The sequence below is a fragment of the Pinus tabuliformis genome, chromosome 7, assembly GCF_031772625.1.
Source record: "Pinus tabuliformis cultivar Carrire ecotype Pingquan chromosome 7, CPIR1, whole genome shotgun sequence".
NCBI classification, from domain to species: domain Eukaryota; kingdom Viridiplantae; phylum Streptophyta; class Pinopsida; order Pinales; family Pinaceae; genus Pinus; species Pinus tabuliformis.
In genome coordinates this window covers 79,428,794-79,445,166 of record NC_142293.1, presented here as the reverse complement: position 1 = coordinate 79,445,166, position 16,373 = coordinate 79,428,794, and positions in this window count along the sequence as shown.

Genomic DNA, 16,373 nt, shown 5'->3' with positions numbered 1-16,373 from the left:
CATGACACCTGTGCAAAAAGTGAAGGAGGTTTTTCTTCTTTGGCATGTTGTAGACAAAAACCTCTCTCAGTTTTCCAAAATTCGTCTTTTATTGCTCTGGAACATCATTTGAGTGCGACTTGTCCCGATGTGTGAAACAAGGAATTTTGTCGAAATGGAGCGAAATGAAGGGGATAAGGGGCTTCTAAATTCTTGGGGAAATTTTGGGGAGTAGGGAGGGATGTTAGGAAGTAGGGGAAAGTGGAATCTCAGAGATTGAGTGAGGGGAAGGGGTCCAAAAGGGAAAAACACAGGCCCAACCTAGAAAATTGTCAAGTTGTAACTAGAAACTAGGGTTTGTGCAAAAATGAGGATTTTGGGGGATCTGAGTGTTGGGAAGTGTTTGATAAGGTACTTTAAGGATAGGGGAAGGTGTATGAACATCAGGAAACAATTTTTTCCGGTGATTTGACCATCCAAGAGAAATTGGCTTTCAAAACTCTAGGAGAGGGAAATGACCTTGCCAAGGCACAACTGAAGCATGAACAAGGTGTACAATGACTCATTAGACACTGAGATGATAATGAAAACCCTATGAATGATGATAGACTCAGCTGAATGGTGACATGGACCAACATTTTGACAATTTTAGAAGGAGTTAAGGCAAACCCTAGACCTAATGCCTAGTGACCAAATTTTGCTTGAAAACTCTTTGAAATAACAAAATTTGACTTGGAAACTCTGAGACCACTTTGTAAGAGCATATTTGATCACTGGAGGAAGGCTGGAAATACTGACACTAACATTGGCTCCAATGGGGATGGTAGCTTCTTGGAGGTGCCAAGAACCTTAGACCTCTGGGAGAGCAGACCAGTGCCTTACAATCATTGGGCAATGGAGTCATTATTTGACAGACAATACAAGACTTTGACTCATTTATTGAATGAAAACTTGACTGAAAACTGACTGAAACTTAACTAAAGCTTGACTCAAACCAACTCGACGGAAAACTAAAATAACTTGAAAAAACTCACTCAATAGACCAAACACAAATGACTCATGACTGACTTAACTAAAACAAGAACTTACAAAGCTTATTGAAGGGCAGCAGTCCATCAAGATTTAAAATCATGATGACAACCACCTGTGTTTCTTACAAGACAATATACATCAAACTATATCAAAATGCCAATCCAACCAATCAAGCAGATGCCTTCTTGACTGATTCTCCCAATCAGATCTCATGATCAACAATAGATACTGGTAACTGGGCATCCAAAAACATAGCTGACCATGATCTCCTTCATCACTGAACATCGCAATAAACACTGTCACTGCTGGCTGCAACAAACTTGCTAGAGGATCGTGAAAAACATGAAGATTTGCCATTGCCACCTTCTGCTGAAAGAACAAGGTATCCTTTGTTTCAAATTCTGATATGCCTTCATCATGTGCTTCGGAAAGAGTATGTTCCTGGTCCTCAAAAATTTTTGAACAAGTAGATGAGCAGATCTCCTCTTGAAATAACATTTCAAAACATGAGACATATGAGGAAGAATCTGAAATGGAATCCTGAATGATCTGATCTTTTGTAGTTTGAATACATGGTAAGTCTTCCTCATATGATATGATAGCCAGATTCTCATTACATTCATCAATCATAAGAGAAGAAACTTCAGATGGTCCTTGAAGCACAAGATGATCATTTATATCGTCTACCACAAATTCATGCAGAAAAACTTTTTCACTTGCTTGAGCAAAGATCTCACCTTGTTGTTCATGAGCTGACTGAATGACCTCCTCATGAAGATCTAGTTCCGGTGAGGTGGGAGCACTTAGATTTGTAACTTCGTTTTCTTCATGCCAGCTAATCTCAACAATCGAGTTCTTCTTTATAGGATTCAACACAAGGTATTCTTGGTCACCATGATCTGAATTTTGATCTGAAATAGCTGAGTTGACTGCATTACATTCTAAAATTGAATCTTGGCTACCCTGCACGTTGTCTTCTTCTGTGGGCAGATCTGAAACAAGCTCTTCTCTTTCATCAATTACATCCATATGGCCATCTTCAACCTGCTGATCTTGACAAGTATCCTCTAAGATTTCTATGTGTTGTTGAAACGGCTTTTCATACAGGGCTTCCATGATCTCTTCATCCATGAAATTATCATCTTCATAAAACTTCTCAAGGCTTTCAATAAAACTATAGGCATGCTTGCAACAGTCTTGAACCAAATTTAATGATGGATAAGATGCTTGATATCTTTCAATGAACAAGGCATGAAAATCCTTCAAACAGTAAATACAAGCAGGCGGCAAACTTTCATACCATGATTGAGCTTTACCTTCCAGAGTGGCCAAGAATATCTTCATCAAGCAATCTTCAGGAAAATCCACCTTCAACTTGCGAATATGCATATGAAATCTAACTAGATGAAGAGCAGCATCCTTCTTACCATCATCATTAAATATAGGCAAATTCCTTGACCAATCTACCTTCGGAATTTTATTCGGAAAACCTGGAATGTGATCTCGGCTCAAGGGAGCATATCTTCTTGCAATCCGATCCATCTTGAAAATCTCACAGCTACTGATCTCTCTGCAGTGAAGTCACCATGAAGCATTGATCTCTGGAGTTTTCAGTGAAGGAGTCGCCAGTGAATGATTTCAGCCTTGCAAGTGTCTGATCGTTGTTCACCATCAACAATCAGATCTAAACTTGATACATGTACTGGGGTAAAATGCAAATGAAGTGGTCATATTCACAAGCTCACGGAGATTGACTGAAGCAGCGTTTATCCACTAACGCTGATGTAAAACAAGAGCGTTTTCGAAGGCTACCTGGCGTAACTTCAGGCTCCGTCTAAGACTTATGAAACAAACACATCAACCCACAAACAAGTTTGTTCTCCCCAGTATGGTCGCCAGTATGTTAGCGCTTGAAATTTCACCTCAGGCTGAGAAAGGTAAACCTCAAGGCAACATCAAACCATTCAGCCTCGTAGCTAGCCCTACGGGGCAGGAGAAGGCTCTCTCCGGTCTATCTCGGTAAAATCTTCAATAGAGAGATGACCAATAAAGTAACACTGATATTAGGCTAGTAAACTGATCAAAGAGTTGATTTTGGGGTTTTTTGGGTTTTTGGTGGCAAATTGAGGAATTGCAATTTTGGGTGCGGGGATTTGACACAGTTTCTGCAGGGGGTTCTTTGGGGCGAGATAGGAGACCGTATTGATGCCTTAACTTGAGATGGATGATCAGGAATGAAAGATGAGGAGCTAAAGAGAGCAAACAATGACTTTGAATTCTCTTTAGACAGTAGAAAACATGGAAATTAAACAAATTTAAAAGCAGAGCATGGCTAGCATGGATTCATACTTTAACACTTCATTTGTTTAATGTGCAGCAGTAAAGAAAGGAAATGAATCACATAACAAAGCTTACAAGAACATTGAGAAACACACCATCAACACATGAGTCCACAAGAATCCCAAAGATGACTGCAAAACCCTGGTCTTCCTTAGCCAAAAATTGTAGAGATACAGTGAAATAATACAATGATAGCTTCTCCCTCAAGAGTCCAACCTTCCAACTCTTGAAAATGATTAAGAAAATACATAATATAGGCAAGCCAACCTCTTCCCTTGCCTCTAGGGGTCGAGCTCATCCTTCTAGGAGCTGTTTCAACTAATTCTAAACTGAGCACTAAAATCTAGGCAGTCAAAACAACTTGCCTCTATAAGCTAGGAAACCAATCCATTCATTAAATATTTACCCTTGACATGAATGAATCTTCTAGAAGTGTTAAACAAGAATAAAAGTGTCTTAGAGTTACAAAAATTACATCAAAGATAATCATCTTCAACCCCAAAAAGTCAAACCAAGTCAAACTATGCTTTTTCGAGCTGTACAGTGAAATCTGGCAAAGTCTGCTCAACGGGTCGCGCACCCCTGCTCAACGGTCGCGCACATTGGGAGCTATGTTTGAGGCACTTGTAGTTGTCATAATTGGGTGCAGGATAGCTCGTTGGAAAGTTCTGTGAGTCTACTTTCCAACCCAACTGGAATTTTTGAATTTGGAGGTCATTTGCCCTGTCAAAAATCAATTCTCCCAAGACAGCTTTCTGCAGTTCAAAAAAGTGGCAGAAAGTCAAATTTTTCATGTATTTTGACCTTCTGGAGGCCCAAAACTCCATAAAAACTCAAGTCCATCCATGATCATATGTAACTTTGCATAAAAAATCAGGAAATGCTGAGTTTTTTTGAAAAGGAGTTGCCATGACAAAGGGTCTCACCGGGGGTGAGACCCGTTGAGGAGCCAAAACCTGTGAATTTCCAAAAAATGCCAAAATTACCCAAAACTTTCAGAATTTTTTGGGCTTTGGGCTGTGGCTAGGCTAATGAGTGCCATGATCCTTGAGTGAAGCCTCAGCCAAGATACGGAGGGGATCGGGCCTCTTTCTCCTTTTTTGTGCCTTGGCCAACCGCCTTGGATCCGACGATTGTAATTTTGACATTTCTCTAAAACCATGACACCTGTGAAAAAAGTGAAGGAGGTTTTTCTTCTTTGGCATGTTTTAGACAAAAACCTCTCTCAGTTTTCCAAAATTCATCTTTTATTGCTCTGGAACATCATTTGAGTGCGACTTGTCCCGATGTGTGAAACAAGGAATTTTGTCGAAATGGAGCGAAATGAAGGGGATAAGGGGCTTCTAAATTCTTGGGGAAATTTTGGGGAGTAGGGAGGGATGTTAGGAAGTAGGGGAAAGTGGAATCTCAGAGATTGAGTGAGGGGAAGGGGTCCAAAAGGGCAAAACACAGGCCCAACCTAAACAATTGCCAGGTTGTAGCTAGAAACTAGGGTTTGTGCAAAAATGAGGATTTTGGGGGATCTGAGTGTTGGGAAGTGTTTGATAAGGTACTTTAAGGATAGGGGAAGGTGTATGAACATCAGGAAACAAGTTTTGCCGGTGATTTGACCATCCAAGAGAAATTGGCTTTCAAAACCCTAGGAGAGGGAAATGACCTTGCCAAGGCACAACTGAAGCATGAACAAGGTGTACAATGACTCATTAGACACTGAGATGATAATGAAAACCCTATGAATGATGATAGACTCAGCTGAATGGTGACATGGACCAACATTTTGACAACTTTAGAAGGAGTTAAGGCAAACCCTAGACCTAATGCCTAGTGACCAAATTTTGCTTGAAAACTCTTTGAAATGACAAAATTTGACTTGGAAACTCTGAGACCACTTTGTAAGAGCATATTTGATCACTGGAGGAAGGCTGGAAAGACTGACACTAACACAGTCTTCGAGGGATGGTATTCCCTTTCAGCTGCAAAATTTTGTGCCCAGCTATTGTGTCTTTCCACAAAGTGGCTTCTTGATCTGCTTCTTCTTCTTCTTTATTGATGGTGGAGTGGGTGAACTCCCCAATGACTTCTATGAATCTTTTCACCTGCTCGTCATCCTTGAATACCTACCAGTGCTTGACATTATCAGGTATTGAGGGTTTGTATCTGACTTCTACCTCATACATGAGGAGTGGATTTTGAGGGGGCCTGAAATTGCTTGCAGCGACAACAAGGGAGTCAGCCATTCTATTTCCTTCCCTAGGTAGAAATTGGATATTAAAGGCCAAGAAGAAATTATCAATTAGATCCCACACTTCATTCTAGTAAGTCCTTAGTCTGGGGTGTTTGGCTTGGCATTGATTTCTTATCTGCCTTACGACCAGCTCAGAGTCTCCATAGACCGTTAGGCATTAAATATTCATATTTTTTGCCATTTGTAACCCAAGGAGCAATGCTTCATACTCTTCCATGTTGTTCGTCACCTCAAACTCCAGCTTGAATGAGAGGGGTATCAAGCTACCCTCAGGAGATACCAACAATATTCCAACTCCATTTCCCTCTTTTGAGTTTGCTCCGTCAAAGTATAATTTCCATACTTCATTTTCATTTGTTCGTTAGTGTTCTAACTGCCTTGTTAGGTGCACTGATGTTTCCTCTAAGAAGGTCTCATCTTCTTTTAGGAATAGACAGGAGAGGTCGCTTTCTTTCCCCTCCACTGGCGAGTTTTCTGAGCCTTTAGCTAGGGTCACAGTTTTTACAAACCTGGATTCGATGTATAACCTCCTTTGCTCACCTCCAAATATGGGAATAGTGGCATAAGTCAAATCTAACTTGATAGAGACCCCTACCTTGGAACCCCCAAAATCTAGATAAGATCATGTCGAACCGAGGGGGAATGTTTGCGACTACTATGTCCATTACCATGCTCTTCACAGGGATCTAATCTAGGTTTACCACCAGATCCTTTATCATTCCCAAGCATTTGACCCTCTTAGAGTCAAAGGAGTATAGGTCCTTGTAGGGCCTGGTGATCTGCAAGCCCAACTGTTCCATCACTGTTAATGGCATGAGGTTGTGTGAGGCTTCAGAATCCAACATGCAATTATGCAATAAGAGGTCGTGGATTACTAGGGTCACGTAGAAGGGTGCAGTAGAAGGATCAAGCTCTTCCACATGCGGCCCAAAAACAACCATTGGCCTCTCCTCTTGGAGGTTTAAACTGTCATGGGTTGGTCCTGAGGTGGCTGGATGCATGAATTGAGAGACTTGAGATTTATAAGTAAGCTGTTTTAGAAGCTCAGTAAGAAGAACATGAATTTTTACCTTTTCAAGCTCCTTCTGGAGATTGAATGCGGGTTGGACCTTTTCTATATCTCCTGGCTTTGTTCCTTCTTCCTTACCACTGGCAGTTTTCAACAAAACATGTGCCTCCTTTTCTGTGTGTCCCTCTGAACTATTGTTTTCCTTATCAGAGGAGAATTTTACATTGGAAGGCTCAAGATTTAGCTTACCTTTCCCTTTATTTAGTAATGGGGGAATAACTTAGGGAGTAGTTCCCTCTTGTTGTTTTGGTTCTCTTGACCTCTTCTTTGAAGATATTAGATCATATTTTTGGTGTGGATGTGTTTGCATGGAGTCCGCAAACTCTTTACAATAATAATCTATATCTTCCTCATTTTTTGCTACTTCTCTATCATGACCAGTCTCCTAGTGAGCCATATTTTCATGTTCTTCTTCAGAGAAAGCGGAAAACAAGTTTCCTTGCATCTCATGTGTATCCGACGATTTCTCATCAGGATCATCTTATAAATATAGACGATGAGGGATTTGATCGAGTTGTTCCTTTCTTTCCCTTGGAAGTATTTGCAACGGAGGCCTTCTATATTGTGGGTTATAACCTCGGTTGTTGACTTGAGCATTCTGTTTGGAGAAATTTTTGTTCTCAAGTTCAAGCTTTCCAACCTTATGTGATAAACTCATGATGAGTTTTTTCAGTTCATCCAACTTCAGGTATGGTTGATTCTTTAGCTTGCCCCGAGGAGGATGCTTCTTCTTTTCCTCTTTTATTCTCATTAGGTTCTTGCTTTCCTCTTGACTTCCCTGCTGAGGTGAAATTTGCTTCCACCTCTAGTGCATCGATTTGGAGTAGATCTAGAGTGATATACTTCCTTTCCCTTAGATTAAAGACAAAGTTAGACTCAAAGGCTCCCAAAAAAGCTACTTGAGCAGCAGCTGGAGGAGACTTTATCTCACCCGACAGGTTATTGTACTGTTTGTTGAACCTTTTTATAAATTATGAGATATCCTCTTTTGGATTTCTCCTTATAGCGTTAAACTTTGTGAGGAGGTACTCATGATTTCTCTTTAAACCATTTTCTGGCTTCTCCATCGAGGGACTGTACAAAAAGTCTTATGACCACATCCAGTTGTTCCAAGTTTAGGTTCTCAGCAAAGGCACAGAAGGTTTCATTGTGTCTCTACGTAGTCTTTTCATCCTCCCCATTGAACCTGGGCAGAAGCTTCAGGTAGTCTTGGGACATAACACTTAGGGGTTGAGGTAAATTAAGAGCAACATATTTATTTAGCAAAAAACCTAGAAGATCCATGTGGATTAATGGAGGGGGACTGAGACTCGCCTGAGGTACTTGGGCCAACAACACAGTGGTAGGAGTGGCTAGACTGAAAGTAGGGTATGTAACAGTTTTAGGAGTAATTCCCGAGTAGTGAGTAACATCGGGTTGAGAGATGGATGAGGAGGCTACAAAGACTGATGAGACGGGAGTGCAAGCAGTCAGATTTTTCTCCTTCCAGACTTTCTTGAAAATTATTTTCTCTGAGTTAGATACAAATGGGGCTTTCTTCTGAGAAGTATCTGAGCGAGTGTGAGGCTTTTTAAAAGGCAGGATGATAACTAATGATGGGGTGTGTGGAGTTGTCAAGGTGATGTGGATGCAATTAGAACTTCTTTGCTCACCTATGCAAAGAGTGCTCAATTTGTCGTATCCCAAGGGGAAAATCCTTCAATACGTTACCCAACAATGGCGCCAGAAGATGTTGTCGCGCTCAAAGATAGCCTCGGATTGATTACAAGACCAATGCTTGGGCACATCTAGATTTTGTGTGTCTCAAATGATTCTCAAGAAGATGGAGGCATCACATATATTCTATAGATATATTTAAATGGAATGAGTTGGTCCCTTCATATAAAGAGGAAAGCCATGAATTTCTGGTACTTCATCACATATACAAATCACATAAATATGTGCATAAAATAGTGAAGGCCGAGTAGTTCAAGGACTTTCAATTTAATAAGCTTTTCTAGAGTAATGCGAGAGGACAAGGAGAAGGAATAACTCATCACATAGATCTTAAAGCATCAATAATTCTACCCTTTAACACATAGAGCTTGAAGCATTAAGGATTTCTACACTTATTTGAGTTACAGGTGGAAGTAGTGGACGAAAGAGGGGCAGAATGCTATGAATCATATAGTGCAAATTTAAAGATATAATTTCATCACTCCATACAGGCACATGCATTTATAAGTCAATACAAATGAATCTGTGAGGAAGTATGAAATATTTCTAGCATCTATAATTGCATGAATTCAGAGAAGAAGCATGAACATAATGGGTTTTAACAGAGAAATAACATACTGTAGTACTTGAAGGGGGAATCACCACCAGTTCCTTGATATTCTAAAAGATCTGTATTATAAGGTTATACAGTCTGAAAATAACATGTAGAGTTTTCTTTAGAATTTCTAAACCTTTGTGAAGTGTTACTTCCACCTATTTATCTGGAGAGGGGGAGCGTTTGAACATTTATTACAACAAAAATCTTTGGCTGAGTCTCATCTGTCAGATTGACTAGCTGTCTCGACTGGGGATGACTCTGTGGCCCAAAAACATTACAACATATTAAATGCCGCATTAAGGGCAGTACATTACAGGAGAGCATATCCGTCAAAATCAAATGAACATGATAAGAAGATATCTCCATGCCCATCTCTGTGATCGTCGTTGCTTTAGGTTGAATTATGCTCATAATTTTGCCTCCTATGTTATTCAGTTGACTCCCGTTGCTTCAGCCTTTACTGCTTGTATCGTCCCTCCTTTAAAGCTGGGAGTGGGCACTATCAGTTTCATGTCGCAGTACTGAAGTGGAGGACCCCTAGGCAGTACCTCGTTTCCCCTCTATATGGGAGACCATGCCAAATAATTAAATCCTCTCGAGCTACTAAGTCCTTTTTTGCTCTTGTTAGCACTGACCCTAATTCCATGTCATAATGGGCCTTTCTGGATCAGCCCATGCCGGGTTTGAATGCACCACCTGTTTTCTTAAAAGCCACAGCTACCGACCCATCACGAAGTCCTGCACTACACCATCAGCACCATGATATGCCTAGTGATGTGCTTATGATGTAATATGGGGGACTTTCTGGTGCTGGTCCCTATCACTAAAACATTGTTAAACATGCAAGTCTCGATCCCCTTTAGGCCCCTTTGCTTCAACCCTTTTCTGTAATATTCTTCAAATGACCGGGGTCTTGACCCAGGTGCTTAGCTCGAAGGCGCTAGAGCCTTAAAAGCCTGTCCGGGGGCCATTTTCCTTTATTATATGAAATCCCACATACCAACGATTTATAACACTTTCCTTTGATATCTCCCCTTGAACCTTGCGATCGTCGATCTGTGGGATCGGGCCCACCCAGGATATTGTAATGGCACTACGGGAGAGAGTGTTGAGGATGGGTGGTTTTCGGAGGGGGGCATGAGTGGTAAGTGGTAAGTGAAGGGGGGTGCGAAATGAAATGAGAGGGACACGTAGCGGAGGGGCTTAGCGAGGAAACCGCTTTTTTGACCCCCCCCCCCCCCCCCCCCCCACACCTTGCTGATAAAGGGAAACATGGGCTGGGGGGCCAAAAAGGCCTGTGAGATGTTGATCTGGGTCAATCTGGACCGTCCAGAGATGGGGGGTTGTTGAATGAGCATGCGGCCTTTGAAAGTGACGGACCTAACAGCCCTTTAACTCCATTGTATAAAATATTGTGTCTGGGGAGTTCACACATATCGCAATCGCAAGCTAGGAAAGACTTCGGCGAAGGAGGAACCTTCGCTTTGTGCCATCGTCGATTGCGAGGTGGGTGACGTCATCGGTTCCACGTGGCATTTCCTGAGTGGTGAAACGTGTCGCCCGGATATGCCCCCATAGGACCCTTGAAAATGTTGAATCTGCGTGCCACGTATCCTCCATACTTCCACGTCATCTTTATATTGCCATGTCATGCTGACGTCAGCTGCCCTGTGGATTCTTAGGACCAGTAGGATTCTGCCACATGGCCCCTTGGAGGAGAGATAAAAAGGGTCACCCATGCCTGTTTTTGCGTCGATTTCCTTTGTTAAATGTTTTTGGCCTTCCTCAACGATTTAACACTATTATCACAACATAACAATATCACAAGCCTCTTAGAGTTATATCCCTGTTGTCACACCAATTTGCCGATTGCGATGCCCTGGACCATGAAACCCCCCGATATGCCTGATAGGTCGATAGATTGGACCTGTCGATATGTGATTTACGATATCGGGGATCGGTTGATCGCAAATTCAAGTGTCTTCCTCTTTGTAGCTGCTTCGATAAGCCCTGATCTGCGATTTGTGATGAGCTGGACCCTTAGCCATTTTTCCTTTGTTTAGTGGCCTTGAAAGGGTATATTTAATCTGATCTAACTTCTAATCCAGGAGTCCATTTTTTGGAATTCCACCGACCGTTTGAAAGCTCATTCCGAGCACTATGCAATGGAGAGGGTCTGATTTGGATTTGAGTGCTTCTGTGGCCTGGAAGATGGCTCCAAAATCCACTTCTCTTTAGCAATTTTGATCAACTGAAAAACTCATAATGTAGTGAGTGACAACAACACCCATAGTATTCCTTCACCCATGATATTTACCTACCCATGGAATTTACGTGTGGTATTGTAACCAAAAAAGGCTATAAGTAACTAGTCATATTTTATAAAAGGACAGATTTTCCACCACAATGTAGCCTTTATAATTATAATCTGTTAAAAAAAAAAAAAAAAACTTTGTGGTTTTCTTTATTGTGTGTTCTCCTCTTTTTCTTCGGGCATTTCAATTTTTCAAATCTTGGGGGCATCTCCCCCCAATATCCATTTCAATTTTTTAGATCCTGGGGGCCTCCCCCCAAGATCTGAATCAGCGAACATTACCTTGTAGGGGTAATAGCCACTTATTTACCTGCAACAAATGTTTATGTACTTCATTGATACTGAATATATGAGTGGTCTAGTCATGTTGACAGGCCTGGAGATGTAGGCCAGGAGGGGTGAACTCGTCAACAAACCTTTGTCTTGCTCTTCTTTATGCCTTCATGGATTATGTGTGTTATGTTCGTTATGTTTAGCTACATATGAAGACTAATTCATGTTTAAAGAGACATTAAATAAACATGTTGTTTAAGGACCCATTTTTAACCTTGCAAAGGGTTGGCATGGTCCTAAGTTTTGTTTTATTTGATTTTGGAAAAGAGGAAGAAATCGCTTAATCCAATTTCAAATCAATGGAAGGTACCAAAGGAGGACTATTGGGATGTTGAAACCATCTCGAGTGGGGAGGAAATGATGGAAACCCATTAAGCCAGGTAAAACAAGAAGCCCAATTTCCAGTTTTCCCAAAGTAAGAGCTGCAAGAAGAACCTATAACTCCATATGGGGCAGTTAGAGTTAGAGAAAAAGAGTGTACTAAGAAATAGCGTGGGAAGTGCATCAACAATGAAGGTCGGGAAGAAGTGAAAGGCTATTCGCACCTCCCCTGTCCAGACCATGTTGACATAAGATGATTTTAAGCACATCGGAGACCAAATGGATGATGCAACAAGGACTAAGTTTGCTAAATTGCAGTAGCTCATAAAAGAGGTAAATACAAAACTCACCTTTTCATCAATTATGACTGAATTTGGGGTTTTTTTTTCAAGGATGCATGGAGTTCAGCCTCAGGCATGGTCACAGACCATTGTTGGCTTATCATCTCAACAACCTAAAATAATGTGTCATGTGTCAAGGGTTGTTGTGGTGGTTGTGGAGGGGTCTATGTAACAAACTTCGACTCTCTTAACGTAGATAAATGTAGTATTGTCAGATTTGGGTTTGGAAGACTTGAATCAACTGCAAAAACATGCAACTCGGGTGCTGCAGGACATGCTCACAACTATGCAAGAAGAATTGTAACAAAAGCAAAAGGTTGAAGAACATTTGTGTCAGGAATAAAAGAGATTGATGGAGGATAACCTGGAGTTTACCCAAATTTATGAGGAATGCATTGAGGGGTCAGTTGATGTAGCAACCCCCGCTCAAGAGGTAGAAATAAATGTTAAGGAGGCCATACAGGGGCTAAAAGAACTACTGACAGAGGTTGAAGCCAAGTAGCTGCCACAGATGTCGTCAAAAGAACAACAACGCATGGGATTGGCTCTTCAAGAGAGAGTAGTTAGGTGAATATGAAAAAAGGTGTCAAGAGATGGTAGAAGAAGGTGACCATATTTTAAATGCACTCTCAGAGGTTCCAGCTGTGAACAAGTTACCATGTAGATACAGGAAGCAAATGACCAGATCCACCAAATTGATCATACCGTAGGAAAGATGAACCCCACGGATAGAAGAAAAGTGATGCATGATAATTCGTGGCTCAAGGAGTCGGTAGAGAAGTTGCATGAAGAACATAAGCCCTAGATAGAATTCCATGATTAGGTATTGGTGACGGTGGATGAATGTAGTGAATTGTTGAAAATTGTGCAGACTAGAAACAATGAGGACGCCAACACTGTCACTGAGGAATAAACTGTTGGTATAGAGCAGTTGAAAGCCAAGGTCGAAGCAAAGGTAGAAGAGTGGGAGAATTTGTAGAAGGTTGTAGATGAAAATATTGCTTCAACAAAGAAGGGCTAAGTGGCTTGAGGACGAGCCACACTTTTGTGTTGGGGGCCTGTTAGAGCCTAGATTTTTTTTGCAACATTTTTGGAAATTAAAAATTGCGTAATAGGGATAAGGAACACGAAAGGTTAAGGTGGAGTGCATCATGGGGCTGGCATAGTAGCTAGGGAGTGATGCAGATGGACACCGCAGAGGAGAATAGTAGTGGCGCCTGAGGAGGGAAGGCGTGTGTAGGGGAATCTCGACAATTAGGATGCTATAGAAGAGTGGAGCGAGATGAGGAGAGCGTGGCCGATTAGAAGTTGGAGATATTTTGAGGAAATAGGAGTCGGGGTAGACTGGAGCCGAACTACAAGAAGGATATTTTGGATAGTTGTTGATACACAAGGGACAACTTAGGAGAATGAGGAAAGTATCCTAACGGTTTTTCAGGATAGTTGGAGTGATAGAGCAAGATGTTGAGAATCTTAAGGAGGTTTCTATGAAATGATAAGAAGGGATTCTTAGGAAATATCACAGGTTTGCAGGGTAGAGCAGAGCAACAATTGATGGTGGATTACTAGATATTTTCTAGTGGACAAGTGAGTATAGGAGAAGTCGAGCTATAGAGTTTGTATTTGTTGTCTGTGTCTATGCACTGTAAGTCATAGGTATGTGGTTGAGTTTGGCGTTGCTAGGCAACCATCTTGTAATGAATATGGTTCTTGTTATATGATTTTGGGCCTTTATGGTTATAATATAGTTTCTGGCAGTAAATAGTCCTATTGTTGAAGGTCGGTGAGCCTGTTGACTTGATGTATGTAACTCTGTGCACAATGTCTCTTTTGCTAATATGAATATCATCCAATGAATGGAGAAGTTGCTCCATTTCCTTCTGTGCATCTGTGTGAATGTTTATGGATGCTTCTATGCATTAGTTTATAGTATAACCTGTAATAGAATGACTGTGTGTAACACTGGTTAAAAATCTAAATGTTTATATTAATAACATGGTATGTGATTGTCATATATGGAGATGATATGTTATGGTTTGGTCCTGTGATGTTTTTCGTGTTAAACCTTTACGAATGCGGGCGAAGGGATGAATAGTAGTCAGAGGATTGAAGTGTTAAACTAATGTTTCTTATTAGTAGTGAAGTTGTTAGGGTCTCGTGTCAGTTATGTCTTAAATGATTGAACATGTTGTTGAGGTCATATACCGTGCCTGGTTGCTTTGGACTTCCATTGTCTGATTGGTCAAAAGGTTTAACCCCTTACACAGTTTGTGGTAATAGGTTGATAGTGAAGTATGTGTCAGTTGGAAGTAGTGCATCATGAATCATAAAATAGTATTTTCATATTGCGGAAACCTAGTTTTGATAGTCACCCATTAGCGTCTCAAGTGAGACTTCACTAACTTCGAGGGTGTTGCCAAAAGGTTCAACGCTAAGTGGGTCTTTATTGGCCATTGTGTCACAAATCCCAAGTTTGTTAGAATCCTGTGCGCCAAAAACTGCCTATCATTGTTGATATAGACCCTACTACTTCCTTTGACACTTACGATTTCACTCAAGCCTTCACCGCTTCTAAGCTTACCAATCCTATTGTCAACGCTTCAACTGTTGTTGATCTCACAAACGACATACTTGAAGATAGTGTCGAACCCACCAAGATTGTTGAAGAACACATTCATCCTCACATGATAAGTCTCCAATGCATAGTCCTATGTCGTCACCTCATACTACTACACCATCTGCAACAATCTCAGATCTCCTTCCTATAATTCTGACCTTGGAGACACCACTAGAAATATTGTTGACATGAAGGTAGAATCAGAACCCAAGGATACAACCAAACTTGAGATGAGTATAGAAATAACAATTGTGTCGCCTACATAGCCTCCATCTATTCCTAAATTAGCACCAAGCATGGTCATCTCACCATCACAGCTTTCTCCCCTCAGTGGAGACTCAAACTATTGCCGAGAATCCTTACAATTATTTTCCCAATCCCTAGATATAGTTCCTCTCTTACCATCTCACATTATTGCTAAAATACGCAAAGATTCTCAGCAAGAGCAAAATCAAGAACTAGAGATTTCACCTCAAGGGTAGTCTTAGAAAATTGTCACATGTGGTCATCCCTTACAGGCTAAGTTTCCTCTGACTGATAATTTGTCTACATATGATCTTCAGACCTGGTTCTCACATTATTTTTTTTCAATTTATAAGGTCTTCATTGTCTCAATTGGAGGATCATTTAATTCTTGTTGATTCATGATACAATGAACTTGTTACTATGCACGAGCAGCAACAACAACAACTCATGAACGTCATTGAGGAATGGGATCAATTTCATGGAGAAAAGGAGCAACTAGCAAAACAAGTTGAGGATATTAGCTCTAGCATACCTGGCCAATTTCAAGAATTTTTCCTAATGCCCCACATGATTTCTCCTTATGTCAACCAACACAGTTTATGGAGTTCCTCACAACTACATGTAAATTGATAACTACTACAAATAGAGAATTGCATGGTACTGTCGCTGACTTATAGAAATCTCTTCCATATCCTACATGCAGTTCCAACAACAAATTACTAAAATTATCGAGCATGCATTCACTTCCAGAACTCTGCTCCAACAGTGTACCGGGAGTTCCCAAGATATATTCTGCCAAGTTTAGGATTGGCTTGGTTTACTTGCTAAGTGCAATATATCTCTTTATCCATTGTGGGAACATAACAAACTCCTCATAGAGAAAGCCCTTGAGACGGATGACTTAGTGCAGCAACAACAATTCTTTACTTAGGCCAAAGTTATTGAGAAGCAAATTCACATGCTAGAGGAGGAACCACATAGAGTCGAGATTGTTGTTCACCACCTTCAGCCTATCGCTAAAGGTAAATTTATGAAACTTTATAAACTAAATCATGATGCAGACACCCAATGACAAACCTTGCTCTCCTCGCGGCCTGAACAACCAACTACTAAGACTACTACTCAATTAAATGAGTGGGTTACTACTTTACTTGTTGCCTAGCAATCTACAGTGGATGACTAACACTCTTTCGAATCTGAAACCCTATAGGCAGTACTAGAT